Raw genomic sequence first — 16,408 nt, 5'->3', positions numbered from 1 at the left:
TCTAGATTTTTTTGGTACCATATGGACAGGACTGACCCACTCACTGTCAGGAATGGAGTAGATAATCCCTAGAGCAAGCAATTTTAACACCTCCTTTAGGACCTCCTCTCGCATGTTCGGGTTTAGTTTCCGTTGTGCATCTCGATGAGCCTTCGCACCTTCTTCTAAACGAATGTGGTGCATACAAAGATCCGGACTTATTCCCACCAAATCTGAGAGAGTCCATCCTATTGCTTTCTTGTTTCTTTTGATGACTTCTAATAACTCCTTCTCTTGCTCCTTGGTCAGGTTGCTGTTGACTATTACCGGAAATGTCTCATCCTCTTCCAAGTAAGCGTACTTGAGGCCTGGTGGAAGTGTCTTCAGCTCCTTTCTTGTTCCATTCGTCTCCTGGGGCAAGGGATTTTTGCCCGCAATTTCTGGTGATGCCTCCTTCCCACACCCAGGAGATGTTTCCAGACTAGCCACGTGAGCTAATCCCTTAGATTTGGCTGACTCAGGACTTCTGCAGAATTCCATAATGGCCTCCGTGAGTTCTTCATCTGTCAATTCCGCTGTGTTCATTGCTGCACACCATCCTACAACTTCTCTGTCAATCGAATGACTCAACTCCGAGTTGTCGATTTGTTCCTGTATCAATTCCGTCTCAAGATACTCTTGGACTAAAGAGTTAATAACATCAATAGCATAGAGATTCTCAACATCTAAAGGCCTTTTCATCCCCTCATCTATGCTAAAGGTATACTTTTCCTCGTTATAGTCCAAGCAAATTGTTCCATCAAAGACATCGATAATGGTCTTAGCGGTACGCAAAAATGGTCTCCCTAAAAGTACCCCACTGGAATCAGCAGACTCATTACCATTCATCTTGATCACATAAAAATCAGCAGGATATAGAAAATCATGCACCTTGACTATAACATTTTCCAACACTCCTTCAGGGCAGATGCAAGTTCTGTCTGCTAACTGGATCACGACCTTGGTAGCAACCATTCTCACCCCAGTCAACTTTTTATAGATCGAAAGCGGTAAAACATTTATTGATGCCCCTAGATCACACATAGCATGCTCGACCTTGATATCCCCTAGAGAGATGGGTAATGTGAACATACCTGGGTCGGTGCATTTTGAGGGCATCCTTCTCTTTTGTATCACAGCAGACACAGTCTCCCCGATCACAATCTTCCCATTTGGCTTGGTCTTCCCTGCAATAAACTCCTTGATAAACTTGTTGAAGGCAGGCATTTTAAGGGCTTGCAAGAATGGCAGGTTGATTTCCATGAGATCCTCTGTATCAACCTTTTTCTTCTTCGCTTCCCCTCGGTATGGAAATGGTTTTGCTCGCTTTACTGCATTTGTGGAAGTCCCAGCCTGGGTTTCATCAACTCCCTTGTTTCCTTCCTTGCTCACTCCTTCCGGTTCTTGGTCTAGGAAGAATGGGTCTCTCGGTCGAGGTAGGGACCACCCTAAATCTCTCTTCTGGAGGTCATCTTGTACAAGGCTTTCCCTGGGTCTAGGGTTATCCCCTTGATGCATCTGGCCTTTTTGTCCTCCACTAACCTGCACGGGTACTTCCTCGTCAATCTCCACAGTCGGCCCTTCATAACCCCGTCCAGATCTCAAGGTGATTTGACTAATGTTTGCTCGGTCTGGCGGTTTGACGGTGGCGGGAAGTTTCCCTTCATTCCCTCGCATCTCATTTAAGGAAACTGCGATCTGGGAAAGTTGCTTTGCCATCATGTCCATGGCAGCCTTATGTTCAGACTGAGCGTCTTGCAATTTGTGCACCACGTCATTGTTGGAGTGCAGGTTACTCTGCATGAACTGCTGTGAATTCACTAGATCATGTACCATGTCGTCCAAACTCCTCTGTGGTCTGGAGTTAAATTGACTAGAATTTGGTCCTTGACCTTGGTCCTGACGATAGTTGCCTTGATGATTGTTGTATTGGTTGTTAGACCCTTGATTTCCCTGATGGTTGTTGTACTGGCTACCAGACCCTTGATTCCCTTGATGATTTGGTTGGGAATTCTGGTAGTTTCCTTGGTTATTCCTCTGATGAGGTGGCACATAGGAGCTCCCTGGGTTATTCTGATTCCTATTTCCCCAATTAGTATAGTCCTGATTCCTGTACCCCAGCTGCAATTGCCCCTCTTGACCTTTCCCTGACCAGTTGGACTGCCTCTCCGGAGGGTGTGCATAATTCGTGAGCTGAAGTGGGGGTGGTTGGCCTTGATCATGGTCAGTCCATCTGAAGTTTGGGTGAGTCCTCCATGGAGCGTCCCTCTTTCTTCCTTGGTTCCAACTTCCGTCGGGATTCCAACTTCCCATCGAATTTGCCTGAGCTTGACACTCCCTTTCGCAGGGCTGACTGTAGTATGGTTGAAGTTGCCTTTCCTCCTGACCAGGGGGTTTCTCAATTTCCACTGGAGCATGCGGATTGTATTTTTCAATTGCATTTAGCAAGGTCTTTTCCAGTTTATCGATCCTATCTTCCACCTTCTTGTCTTCTTGTTCCATCACTGCATTGGCTGATCCTCTCCTTAATATGCTTCGCGGGTTATCATAGGCCTTCTTCGCCTCGATCAGCCTTCCCAAGGTTTCCCGAGCTTCACTTGCCTTATTCTTGGTAAAATTTCCCGCTCGAGGAGTTCATCAAGTCCTTTGATTCAGGGTTTGAACCTTCGTAGAACAGATAGTAAGTCTCCGCTTCTATCATCATGTGGTTCGGACAAGCATCCAGCAGCCCCTTGAAACGGGAACAATAAAAACTCAGAGACTCATCGTATTCTTGTTTGCACTCCTGAATCTCCTTCTTCAAGGCATTCGTCTTGTTGGATGGAAAAAAGTAATCCAGAAACTCTAGTTTAAAATCCATCCACGTGTTGATCGAGTCCGGTGAGAGCCTTAGCAGCCAAGTGTTCGCCTCCCCTTTGAGAGCAAACGGAATTGCTCGAAGACGGTAGTCCTCCTCTGTTGCCTCGTTGGGTCGCTTTTGAATGCTGCATAGTTTACTGAACTCGTTCAAAAATTCATAGGGGCATTCGTTCCTACGCCCAGAGAAAGTGGGTAGAACTCCGAGTACATTCGTCTTGATATCGATCGACCTCTGTCGTGGGTTCGAGACTATAGCATGAGCGGGTTCACCGTCAAGATGTGCGGTGACCGACCCTATTTCCGGATCAGGGTCTACTAGATGAGCCATATTCGGGTCTTCCTCCTCCTCGGTCTCGGAATGCTCTGGTTCTGTTGACGACTCGGGGTTCTCCTCTGTCGACGAATTCCACTCTTTTTCACTCTCTGACTCGAACGGGAATGGATCCTCCGTCCTCAATCCTGATTTGGTGGTGATGGTAGATGTAGATTCCTTGACTCGCCACCTTTATTAGCCACTCCCTGACCCAGATGAGCTTGTCCAACTTCCAGAATGGAAGCATGCGTTCATAAACTGTCAAGGAGAAAGAAAATAACAGAAATTAAAATATTTACACCAGATCCTTAAACGAAATAACAATAAACGCCATCTTTCCCCGGCAACGGCACCATTTGAAAGTACGTGTATGAGTTCACGGTGCGCACAGAAGGAAACAAACAGGTTCCCTTGGTCCAGCAAATCCACTAGATCACGCGGTCTAGGAACTCGTTGGTCGTAGGAAATCCTGGTCGTCGGGGACACAGAGCACTTCTTTCAAAAAACCCTCAACCACTTTACTAAACCTAGTATAGGGAAGTAGGGATCGATCCCACAGAGAAGGATGCGTAATAATTATGTTCAAGGATTTGGACTTGTTTTTGGTGTTGGCTGCTGCCACGCATTTTTCTTGGGTTGAAGAAAACAAATTAAACTTGACTTGGGAATCTTAAAACTCCTACGCTAATAGCTAGACTTAGGCGAAATAACAAGAGAACATTGCAAGAAAATTAACTGCTCAATCACCAGATCTAAGAAAACTACTCTAATTACCTAGACCTAGGAAACAAACTGACTGTGGGGACCATGACTGAAAAAGCAGGGTACGGACGAAAAGCTGGCAGAATAACTAACTCGGGTACTAACTAACAGCAACATCATCTTCTTCAACCAAATTGCGTAAAAAAAAACTCATAAGAAAAACAACATGAACGAAATCAGAGCAGAACAAACTAAATCTAAATCAAATTGATGCATAACAATGAAGAACTGAACGGATCTACAGATGCTAGACGAAGTAAAACAGGAAACAAGCAGAAAACTCAAATCCAGCCAACAACTTCCTTTTCTCACTTCGGAACCAACCTTAGACGCTAAATCCACTCCGGATCCAAGCGTCCGACACAAACTCCTCCCAACAGAAACACTTCATCACTTCAGATTTAAACAACAACCTCCAATCAGTCAATAAACCACAGATCTATCACCAAATTCCCAGATCGAGCACCACAACATCAAAATAAAACAAAGATCGACATAATACTTGTTAAAATAAACTCTCAGCAGCAAGATCTACGTAAATCAACTCGAAATATCACAACTAAACGCAAACCAACAGAAGCGAAAAGATAACAAGTAACATCAACAGCCAAGTCGACTCCCGAAAGTGAAGTTCGCCGCAAAAGTGCAAAACAACCAAAATTAAAAGAGATTGTATCTTCGTCCACACGCGGACGGTGTTGCAACTGAGTCCTTCTAAAGAAATGAACCCTTCGTAACCCGAACTACCCCAGATCTCCCATTCCCAAGTGTGTGTTATGTGTGTGAGCTAAAAGAGAGTGAAAAAGTGATATCCTTGTGCGTTGCATGCTCTTCTATTTATAGGCGTTGGAGTGGGGTCCAGCAAGGTATAGATAGACTTTGTTGCCCTCAGCTACTGACTCCCTCCGTCACGCCTTCTTTTCTTTTGAATTCTGCTCACTTCACTTAATTCCTTTGCTAGACCGTTTCCTTCAGCATTCCCTCGATCTAGCGATTTTATCACACACCTGGCTTAGGAAACGCTTTTTACCATATAACCGATGCATGAAATTAGCCTTATCAGGGGATAACATGAGTTTCAAAGAACGTCAAGCTAAAGACGAAAAATAAGCGCTTGTTGGGAGGCAACCCAACCATTTATTTCCAGTTTTTGAGTATCTTTTGGTTTTTGTTTCGTTTTCTGCTTTGAAAATTTTTCCAGGTTCTTACCCTTACGTGGCGCCGCCGCAAGCTCTGCGGCGGTCCGCCACCTGCTCGCTGGAAGTTTCTGTTGACGTGCGGCGACCGCCGGACAGGCCGCGGCGGCCCGCCACCTGGGCATAGTCTCCAGCGCGATTTTTCAAAAATTTTCGAATTTTCGCCCCCGTCAAGCCTCTACGCGAAATTTTTCAGGGTATGTTTTCTTTTCAGCAGTTTACTCACGTCCCTACCGACTCTACAAACTTATTTTACACTTTGTTGTAAATAAGTTTGGGGGGATGAAGTGGTGGACCGTGAGTTTAGGTTTTTGTTTTAGGGTTTTTCTTTTTGTTTTAAAGTTTTTGTTTTTGTTTTTCAAAACCCCGTAAGAGAATTTTGTGTTCTAAAAATATTTTCTTGAATCCATGTCGTAAACTTAACATGAAGAACTTAGAAACACGCATGCTTAAGGACACCCTTTAGACCGAGTTGCCGATGATATTACATTCCATCTATGTTTAAGTGTGGCTTTATGTTTTGATTTGATGGTTTGGTGAAAAGGTGCATAATTAGTGAATTGCTTGTTCGCCATGAATCATGCTTTATACCTTGTGAGGATTTGAGCCTAAATTTCATTCTTGTGTGATTTATCTGCATGCATGTATATGTTTCTAGAACTTGCTCTTAGTCTTGCCTAAGTTTACATAGTGTTTAAGTTGATTTAGGAGGATGATTGGCCATCTTTTCTAGCCTACTTTTATTCCCAAATTTTCGACCCTCTCAAATTTTCAAAATTTTTACCTTTGGAGCCAATTTTGAGCCTTTAAGCCTTTTCTTTGGAAGCCAAATAAATGGGGACGATTCCTTGGGTTAGTTAGTCTTTGCTATCTTATTTTGTAAAGGAATTGGAGAGATAAGGAGGAAAGTATAAAATGTAGTGTGCTTAATGTAAAGAAAAGTACAAGTTGTGAAATAGAAAAATTCCAAATATGTGCTTAATCTTAGAAAGGATGCTTATGAAAGAGAAAGAAAAAAAAAAAAGGAAAAATGTGTGAATGGTTGTGAAAAAAAAATATATATATATAATCAAAGGATTGGAAAGTGAGTTAAAGGAGAAAATAGTGTTAGAAGTGTCTTGGGTTTTAGAAAAGTGGAGTCACTTTAACTCTACTTGGGATATTTTATTTTTAGTCACTTTTTAGCCAAATATTCCTCACCTACCAAAGAGCCTACATTACAACCAAAGATAAAGACCTTTCGGACTTTTGATGCTTAATCACATCTAGTAGATGAGGGATTAAACTTTGAGCAAGCCTATGGTAAACTTTGCATGATGCATGATTTGAGTGTTTATATACACATTACCCTTATACACTTTGAGAGTGAGAGAACACTTCCCATCTTTGGAAGTTTGCCACATGTGAGTGCTTGAATTCAAGGTGTTCCATGAGTTAGTAATGAAAGTGCACTAATAAGCCTTGCTTGATTTGGTTGCGTTAATACATGCTTAATCTATTCTTTCATCTTTTGAGGCAATTATGACGTCTAGTCCTTGTGCATTCCATGCGTCTATTTTTTGTCTTTATTATTTTGATCGAGGACAAACAAAAATGTAAGTTTGGGGGAGTTGATATGCTCGGATTTTGCACGGTTTTAAGGCCATTATTTGGCCCGTTTATAATGTCAAAGTTGCATTGCATGTCCATTATTTGCATATTTTATCTATTTTGGTATTTTGACATGTTATGTGAGAAATGTGCATATTTGAGCCTAAAAAGGGGGTAAAAACGAGAAGTAGGAAATCTGGAGCTTCTCCGGCGACCGCCAGCGCTCAGCGGTGACAATGACACGCCCGGCGACCGCCACAAAGATTCAGAAGCTTCTCGACTGCATGCGGCGACCGCCGGCCAAGGTGCGGCGGCCCGCCACAAAAACGTGGCGCGCGACAGCTGTCTTCAAACTCAATTTTCCGGCGATCCAGAAATCCGATCAAGGCGTTCTACACACCATTTTCTTCTTCTTGAAAATAGCTTCAAGATGGTACAAGAATTACCTCAATCGGAGTTTTTTGGAGAGAGTTATGTCCGTTTTACCAAAGTTGCGCAAAGCTGCCAGCTGCAGTCTAGGCGAAAAATTGAAGAAGGAAAGAAGATTATACCTTGTGAAGCCAAATCTTTTCCTTCTACTATGGGGAACGAAAATACATATTTCCTAATGCTTGGAGGACACTTATTACCAAATTTAAATCCTTCTAAAGCCTATATATACCCCATAACCTCATTCATAGAATTTAACCCTTCCTTAGCCCCCAAAAGGGGAGCTTTCATAGCTCCTCCTCCAACCCTAATCTTTCATCTTCTTTTTGCCAATTACTTCCATAGCATAAATTTGAGAGTTCTTCATTGTGCAAGGGGTTGGAGAAAGAAGCAAGAACATCAAGAACGACAAGGATTCAACCTACGGGTTTTATTTGCTTTAGTTTTATGTTCCAATTGTTTTCACTCCAATCTATGTTTTTAGCTTATTAAATTATGTCTAACTAAATTCATAGGATTCTTTGGATGTGTTAGTAACGACTTTGGTTATACAAATTCCTTTTACTATTTAATATTCGTTTTGTTTTTACTTTGTTTATTCCCTATGTAGTTCTTATGCTGCATGATTGAGTGACACAATCTTATATGATTTAATATAACTTGTTTCATAACTGTGACAGAGTTCTAGCGAGTTAGATTCACTTAGTAGACGCTACAGTTAGCTTCCCTTAAAACGGCACTGTTAATTGAGAGTGAGGACTTTTCAAGGGTCTTAGGAGCTTTTTGGAGTTACGTGTTAGGATTGACAACCCTAATGTTGTAATCAACGTTTGTATCGCATGAGCATAAGCTAGGTGACTCTTCCTTTCAAAGTATAAACTGTGCTAGGGTATTGTAGTTGGAATTTGTATAACCATAATTGTGAACGCACATCCCTAAAATTCTCTTATCTCTCATATTTTATCTTTGTGATTTAATTGCATTTAGTTGTTTGATTGCTTTTAATTGTTTATACTTTCAAAAACCCAAAACTTCTCTTGTTTCTCTAGATAGTATTTGACGCTTAGTACATAATAGTCAGTTGCAATTATATTCCCCGTGTTCGATATCCCGGTACTGACCTTTAGCTATACTAGATCTACCATGTATACTTGCAGGTATTTTTAGTGCTAATAAAAAATGCATCAAGTTTTTGGCGCCGTTGCCGGGGAATATTTTTGCTTTAAGCTGATATTGTAGAAATGTTGATTATACTAATTTAGAGTGTAATATTATTTAATTTTATTTTTCTTTTGATTTTTATTGAGGTACTTGAGGAGGGCAAGGAGCGCAACAATGGATGCGTTTCAATATTGGAGATAGCCGACATGGGCATACACCACCAATGATGAATCCGAGCAAAGGTGCCGTGGACTTGAATTCATAATACAAGAACTTGAAAGACATAGAGAGGAGAGTCTACAATAAGGGAGAGAAATTCGAATGGAAAACACGATGAAGTCCATGGAGAACAAATGCAAAGAGATGAATGAAGTACTCGAAAATATGAGCAAGAGGATCACTGAGGCGATACTTCCATTTTTTGAAGAAAAGTCAATCATTGAAGAAGAAAAGGAGGAACAACCCCGCACCAATTGGGAGGAACGGTTAGAAATTTGCATCATCGAGGTACAAGAAAATAGGAAGGTGACCAATCAGAGGTTGATGAATTTGGAAAGAAACACCGACCTTTTAGAGCAAGGATTCGCAAGTCTTGTCGCACAAGTGGGGGAATTGGAATACAATCTGGGGAATCTGGCCACTGCAATAGGGAGTAAAGAAAAAGAGAAGGAACCAACTGACCCCTCGCCCGCCATTGATCATCCTCAGCGGCCCGCTGCACATCTTCACAGCGGTCCGCCGGGAACTTCACAGCCATCCGAGGCCGATTCGGACATAGATGCAGAGCAGCCGCCAGCGGCCGCTGCACCACTTTGCAGCGGTCCGCCGCCTGAAAGTCAGACCCAAGAATCGCAGTTTCCTAGCACTGACAACATGACCATGTCTTCCCATGAAGATGAAGAAGATTAGACAAATAAAACTGTGGTTAATTCTTTCAAACCCTCTCTCTATATAATGTCAATTCCTTTTATTGCTGACAAAGTTGATTTCGGTGAAGATTAACAATTAAGTCATGCATGGAGGAAAAGTTGGAGCAAAACCGAAAAATCCAAGTTCAAGCTAAGAAGTTGTCCGAAATATCTGAGGTACGATTTGTGTGGGTTCAATCTTTTGTGTCTATTGTCACATTCTGTGTTTGTACAATCTTCTGCTGCAGCACTTGATAAGCTCCGTAGAGAATGGGTGAGATATAAAGTCCAATGTTGATAGCTTTCTTGTTTTTAGCAGTTTCTAGTTTTATTTTCATTTTCGCTTTGTTTTAAAATTTTCGCTTTATTTTATTATTTTTTGTTTTTTTAAAAAAAAATAGAAATCTTTTTCTTTAAGTTTATTTTCGTTTTTCTTAAAAAAAAAAGGGGGGGGGGGGGGTTTACTGGAGTCAAAAGGGGGTAAAAACACGAAGTAAGAAATCTGGAGCTTCTCCGGCGACCGCCGCAACACTTCTGGCGACCGCCGGCGCTCAGCGGTGACACAGACACGCCCAGCGACCGCCGGGCAGTGCGTGGCGACCGCCACAAAGTGTCAGAAGCTTCTGGACTGCGTGCGGCGACCGCCGGCCAAGGTGTGGCGGCCCGCCACAAAAACGCGGCGTTCGACAGCTGTCTTCAAACTCAATTTTCCGGCGATCCAGAAGTCCGATCGGGGCGTTCTACACACCATTCTCTTCTTCTTTAAAATAGATTCAAGATGGTATAAGAATCACCTCAATCGGAGTTCTTTGGAGAGAGTTATGGTCGTTCTACCAACGTCGCGCAAAGCTGCCACTGCAGTCTAGGCGAAAAATTGAAGAAGGAAAGAAGATTATACCTTGTGAAGCCAAATCTTTTCCTTCTACTATGGGGAACGAAAATTACATATTTCCTAATGCTTGGAGGACACTTATTACCAAATTTAAATCCTTCTAAAGTCTATATATACCCCATAACCTCACTCATAGAATTCAACCCTTCATTAGCCCCCAAAAGGGGAGCTTTCATAGCTCCTCCTCCAACCCTAATCTTTCATCTTCTTTTTGCCAATTACTTCCATAGCATAAATTTGAGAGTTCTTCATTGTGCAAGGGGTTGGAGAAAGAAGCAAGAACATCAAGAACGATAAGGATTCAACCTACAGGTTTTATTTGCTTTAGTTTTATGTTCCAATTGTTTTCACTTCAATCTATGTTTTTAGCTTATTCAATTATGTCTAACTAAATTCATACGATTATTTGGATGTGTTAGTAACGACATTGGTTATACAAATTCCTTTTACTATTTAATATCCGTTTTGTTTTTATTTTGTTTCTTCCCTAAGTAATTCTTATGCTGCATGATTGAGTGACACAATCTTGTATGATTTAATATAACTTGTTTATAACTGTGACAGAGTTCTAGCGAGTTAGATTCACTTAGTAGACGCTACAGTTAGTTTCCCTTAAAACGGCACTGTTAATTGAGAGTGACGACTTTGCAAGGGTCTTAGAAGCTTTTTGGAGTTACGTGTTAGGATTGACAACCCTAATGTTGTAATCAACGTTTGTATCGCATGAACATAAGCTAGGTGACTCGTCCTTTCAAAGTATAAACTGTGCTAGGGTATTGTAGTTGGAATTTGTATAACCATAATTGTGAACGCACATCCCTAGAATTCTCTTATCACTCATATTTTATCTTTGTGATTTAATTAGGGCTTGGGAAAAATATCGAAATATCAAAATACCGGCCTTATCGTACCGAAAAAATACCAAAAATACCGAAATTTTGGTATACCGTGACTTTCGGTACGGTATTATACCATACCGAAATATTTCGGTAAGGTAACGGTATGAATTTTCAAATACTGCGGTATACCGCTACATACAGAAATTCGGTATATACCGTAAATTAACGTATATACCGTAAACTAAGGTATATGCCACAAAAATATAAACACAATTATATATAAAATATATTTTATATATTTTTAAATAATAAAATTTATTGTGAAGTATAAATATAATTATGAATAAATTATATTTAATTTATTTTAAAATTATAAAATATAAATAAATATTCTAAAAACTCTAATTTTCTATTTTAATTGATGTTGAAAGCCAGGTATACCACAAAAGTAAGGTATAACAAGCTTCAGTACGGTTATCGAAAATGAGGTATGGTATCGGTATGGAAATTCATCATACCGAAAATAAGGTATACCGAAGTTCGGTATACCGAAAACTTTGGTAAGGTAAAGGTATGACTTTTTCGCATACCGTATTTACGGTAAGGTATATGGTATGGTGATTTCGATAAGGGATACCGTACCTACCCACATCTAGATTTAATTGCATTTAGTTGTTTGATTGCTTTTAATTGTTTTTACTTTCAAAAACCCAAAACTTCTCTTGTTTCTCTAGATAGTATTAGACGCTTAGTACATAATAGCCAGTTGCAATTATATTCCTCGTGTTCGATATCCCGGTATTGACCTTTAGCTATACTAGGTCTACCTTGTATACTTGCAGGTATTTTTAGTGCTAATAAAAAGTGCATCAAGTATATACATAAAATTCTCACACTTAGACCAAGAATTGGGTTAAGTGGGAGAAAACAGAATTATAACAGAAAAACAGCATGCTCAACTTAAACAAAAACTTCTCACACTTAGACCAAGGATTGGGCTAGGTGGGAGAATGCACATAACAACACCTACACATGCCTCAGCACAGATAAAACACAAACATAAGAAAGAAAATTTTAAAAAAACAACTAAAATATAAAATTTACTTGGTCAATGGGGGGTTTCAATTCTGAGTCTGGCCCCCTCGGGAGCCCGACTTGGATGGTACGGTGGGGCAGTTCATCTTCAGTTTCTTTTTAGCCGGCAATGCCAGCGCTTCCTCTTCATCTATCACGGATGTTTTAGATAAGGGTTTCTTCACAGATACAGACGCAAGGGACGGCGATGTAAGTGGGGCTACCAAAGGCTTAGACTGGGGTGGGAGCTGCTGGAGCGACGAGCTTCCCTGACCGGGCTGCTTGACCACAGTGCCGGGTCTAGGAGGCTGCCTCTGCTGGGTCTGGGAAAGCTTTTTCTCCAGCCATTCCGCCATCCTTTTCATTAAAATTTGACCGCATCGGTCATCCTTTCATTTTGGGCTGACGACCTCTCGGCCAGGACATCAATACTTCTTCTGATGGCCTGCAACTCCCTTTTTGCCCCGCCCAACTCCTCACGCATCGCGGCGACCTCCTTCCTTAGTTCCTCCACATCGGCACTCACCACCTCTTCCTCTGGTTCCCTCTTCACCTTATCCACAGCTGCTCCCACGTTGTAGAAGCACACCTCCTTCCCTTCCATGTATAGGAGCCCCTTATTAAAGAAATACTCAAAGCTGAATAGCTCCGGGGGCTCGCACATCGTCACACTAGGCTCCGCCTTCCCAATTTTCATCACAAAGTTCCGCTCAATATAGGCGCCCAGGAGATGGCAGGTATACATATGGCGGGAAGGGTTGGCTGTCATTTGGTGGCAGGCTTGGGCCAACCAATAGCCAAGGTGGACTTTGATGCGCTTCGACATGCACCATGTGAAGTACAGCTCGGTGGTGGTGAGGCTTGACCTGTTCGTTCCCATCAAGTTGTAGCCAATGAATTCCTGCACGAATCGGAGGTGATGATCTGTGATGTGGTTTCCCTTTGATACACTGGTCTTGAAGGTCCCACTCCTGGCGTGTGTTATAGACTCCCATGTCGTCTGCGGTGTGAATCCGAGCGTATTCCTTGGTGGGCCAAACATTCTGTCATCCCAAATACCTTCTGCGTCCTCAGCGTTTGTAAACAGCCCCATTCGGAGGGACCACTCTCTGACACTCATAGTATGCTCGATATTGAAGAGGTGGAAGGAGATCGACTCTGCATCTGGATCGGTGGTTGCCTTGAAGCGGAACGTAGAGAAGAACTCCCTTGTTGCGTCCACAGGGACATCGTGGTCACTGTGTTTTAGCAACCACTTGAAACCGATATCCCTGATGTGGCCGGGGAACTCCTCCTCCGACTCTATTTGCTTCAGAGAATCCGGGTCATATCGCTTCCCAGACTTGGCCAGCTTCCCAACTGCGCTCCGGTCCTTGTAGGTCTGTGCTCGTCTGGAATCGTTGAATTTGGCCATAGATCCCAGGAGTTTCTTGCTGACCCAGATTTCTTCCCGCTCATAGTTGGGGACTTCCTCTTCCTCCGACTCCTCTTCTGACTCACTATCGGCATCTGCGTTGCCAGATTCAGGAAATTTAGATGGTGCACGGGGCGGCTCACTGCTTCCCTGACGGAAGAGATTCTCTGCGACTTCCTGGCTTAGGTGTGGCCACCTTCTTTCCCTTTCTCTTACGCTCCATTGCCACGCGGCGCTCTTCCGCAGTGTCTACCTCCTCTTCTAACCCAGGCATTTCCCCCTCCTGCACACTTCCCGTCCCTGGGGCAAGGAATCCTGATCCCCTAGACTGGTCGTAGTCGTCCACCTCAGTGCGTTCCTTCACGCCACCCGTCTTGACTCCCTTAGATTGATCGGCGAGTCTTCTCCCTCTGGCACATCGACCAGATCCACAATCTCATATGACCCTTCCTTCCGGGGCTCCTATTCTTCTGCAATAAAGGGGACTTTATCCCCCACAGACTTTCCAGGGATTTCTCCCTTAGCAAACATAGACGGGGTTTCTCCCTTAGATGGTTTCGGAGTCTCCTCCTCAGTGTTTTTCGGGGTTTCCCCCTCAGATCTTTCAGGGATTTCTCCCTCTACAAACATAGACGGGGTTGCCCCCTCAGACTCAAACGGGGTCCCCCCCCCCCCAACATATAGATTTGGGGTTTCCTCCTCGACATTCCCTGGGGTTTTCCCCACAGTAGATTTTAAGACAGGGTTTCCCCCTCATCAGACATCTCCACAGAAACATTACCTTCCCTTGCGGCGTCATTCCCAAAGTCGTCCACCGTCATCCCATCAAGCTTCTCCGCAAAACCACAAACACTCTCCTGCTCCACCTCAAGTCCACCAACGCCTTCTTGCTCTTCTATATCTGGGTTCAGCCCAATTTCTGCATGTGGTTGAACTTGGGTGTGATCTTCAGCTGAGGTTTGGGCTGTTGATTCGTCAGGGATTATTGGCGGTTGTGTCACTATGGTTGCAGTTCCGGTATATCTTCCTTGTTGAATCGCCGAGAAGCAGGCAAAGATCCTTCTGGCCTCCTCCTTGCTGCTGAATTTTTCCTCCAACTCTTTTAAGAATGCCTCCTCCTTAGGGTCTTCAATGGCAGACGATTCTGGAACTGCGGAAGCGCGCCACTCGGAGCGTATATCAAGTGCTGGAAAAGTTGGTTTCGCTAGAGCCGGTGGTTGTGCCGTCAGATCCGCCTGTCCTTTAGACGAATCGCCGGGAGGTGGCCTTGTGATGGGGTTTTCCTTCCTTGCAGTAGCATCTGGTGCCTTCTTCATGCCTTTCCTGCAAGGATTTCACAAAAACTAGGGTAAAATTTGGTTAGGGTTTGAGAGAATTTGGGTATTGAGAGAATTTTTGAGAGAGAGAGAGTTCGGTTAGGGTTTGTGATTTGAAAGGAAAAAAGAATATTATTTTTTTACTTTTTAGAAGAGGCAGGCGAACGGTTGCAGGGTGATGTAAGCAACCGTACGCCTCCTAAAAGGGTGGGTTTTGAATTTCAAAAAAGGTAACCGTCTTCCCTCCAAAAGTGTTTTGCCTCCCCCAGGCATCTCTTAGTACCACGCAAAAGTAAAGGTGAAACACCAAGTTCTCAGGTCGAGGAGTGCGAATGACAAAACAATTTCCCTAAAGAGCCTGGTGCTTCTAAAATGTTTTTGGAAGATTCAATTTTTTTCTTTGTTTGGATTTTCTTATTTTTTTTGAAAGCAGTTAAACTATTTACACCTGCAAATAAGTATTCTTAAGATCCCCTAGGTCAGTGCACAGATAAACTTGCATTTCTCATTTCACCTGATCTAGGAATTCATTGAGAATGGTTATTGTCCTAACCAGTTAAGCAATAATTACAAATGCATGCAGTGGCACTTTCTTCATTACATGCAATTTTGAATTATCCCTAAATACCTTTACCCGATGTCCATTGACGAGGAAGGGAACAGAATTTGGGGTGCTTCCTTGGATTTCCACTGCTCCATTTGCTCGAAGGCCAACGATGGTGTATGGTCATATCCACTTGGATTTCAACTTCCCAGGCATCAGCTTGAGCCGAGATTGAAAAAGAAGTACTTTCTGCCCAACTCGTAGTTCCTTGACCCGGAGGTTCTTATCATGCCAGAGTTTTGTTCTTTCCTTATACCACATGCTGAGTCAAATGCTTCTAGCCTGAGCTCCTCCAGTTCCTGTAGTTGCAGCTCCCTTTCTTCTTCACAGGCCGGCGCCTTCATATTCATCTCCTTTATGGCCCAATATGCCTTGTGTTCCACTTCCACGGGCAGATGGCACATTTTTCCGAACACCAATCTATAGGGTGACATCCCAATTGGTGTCCTGTAAGCTGTCATATAGGCCTAGAGAGCATCATCAAGGCGCTTACTCCAATCCTTCCTTGTGGTGTTCACCGTTTTCTCTAGAATGCTCTTGATTTCTCTGTTCGAGACTTCAGCTTGACCATTTGACTGAGGATGATATGGGGTAGATAACTGATAGTGTACACCGTATTTCCTCAACAATGCCTCTATGGTGCGGTTACAGAAGTGTGTTCCCTGGTCTGAGACTATAGCTCTAGGCACCCCATACCTGTTGAAAAAGTTCGCCTTCAGGAACTTAGCTACTTCTTTCGATTCACAGGTGGGTGTATCCTTTGCCTCTATCCATTTGGACACATAGTCCACCGCGACCAAGATGTAAGTGTTACCATGAGAAGATGGGAACGGTCCCATAAAATCCATTCCCCAGACGTCAAAAATTTGCAAACTATTATTGGAACTTGGGGCATCTCGTCTCTCCTTGAAATACCTCCCGTTTGTTGACATCTTTCGCAAACTTGACAGAATTCGAAAGAATCCTTATTCAGGGTTGGCCAATAGAATCTGATATCCAAGACCTTTTCGGCAGTCTTCCTAGGTCCAAAATG

The sequence above is a fragment of the Salvia hispanica genome, chromosome 4 (assembly GCF_029641045.1).
Source record: "Salvia hispanica isolate PSC_SH4W2 chromosome 4, Shi_PSC_v1, whole genome shotgun sequence".
Lineage (NCBI taxonomy): Eukaryota > Viridiplantae > Streptophyta > Magnoliopsida > Lamiales > Lamiaceae > Salvia > Salvia hispanica.
Note: the sequence above shows the minus strand (reverse complement) of the source record.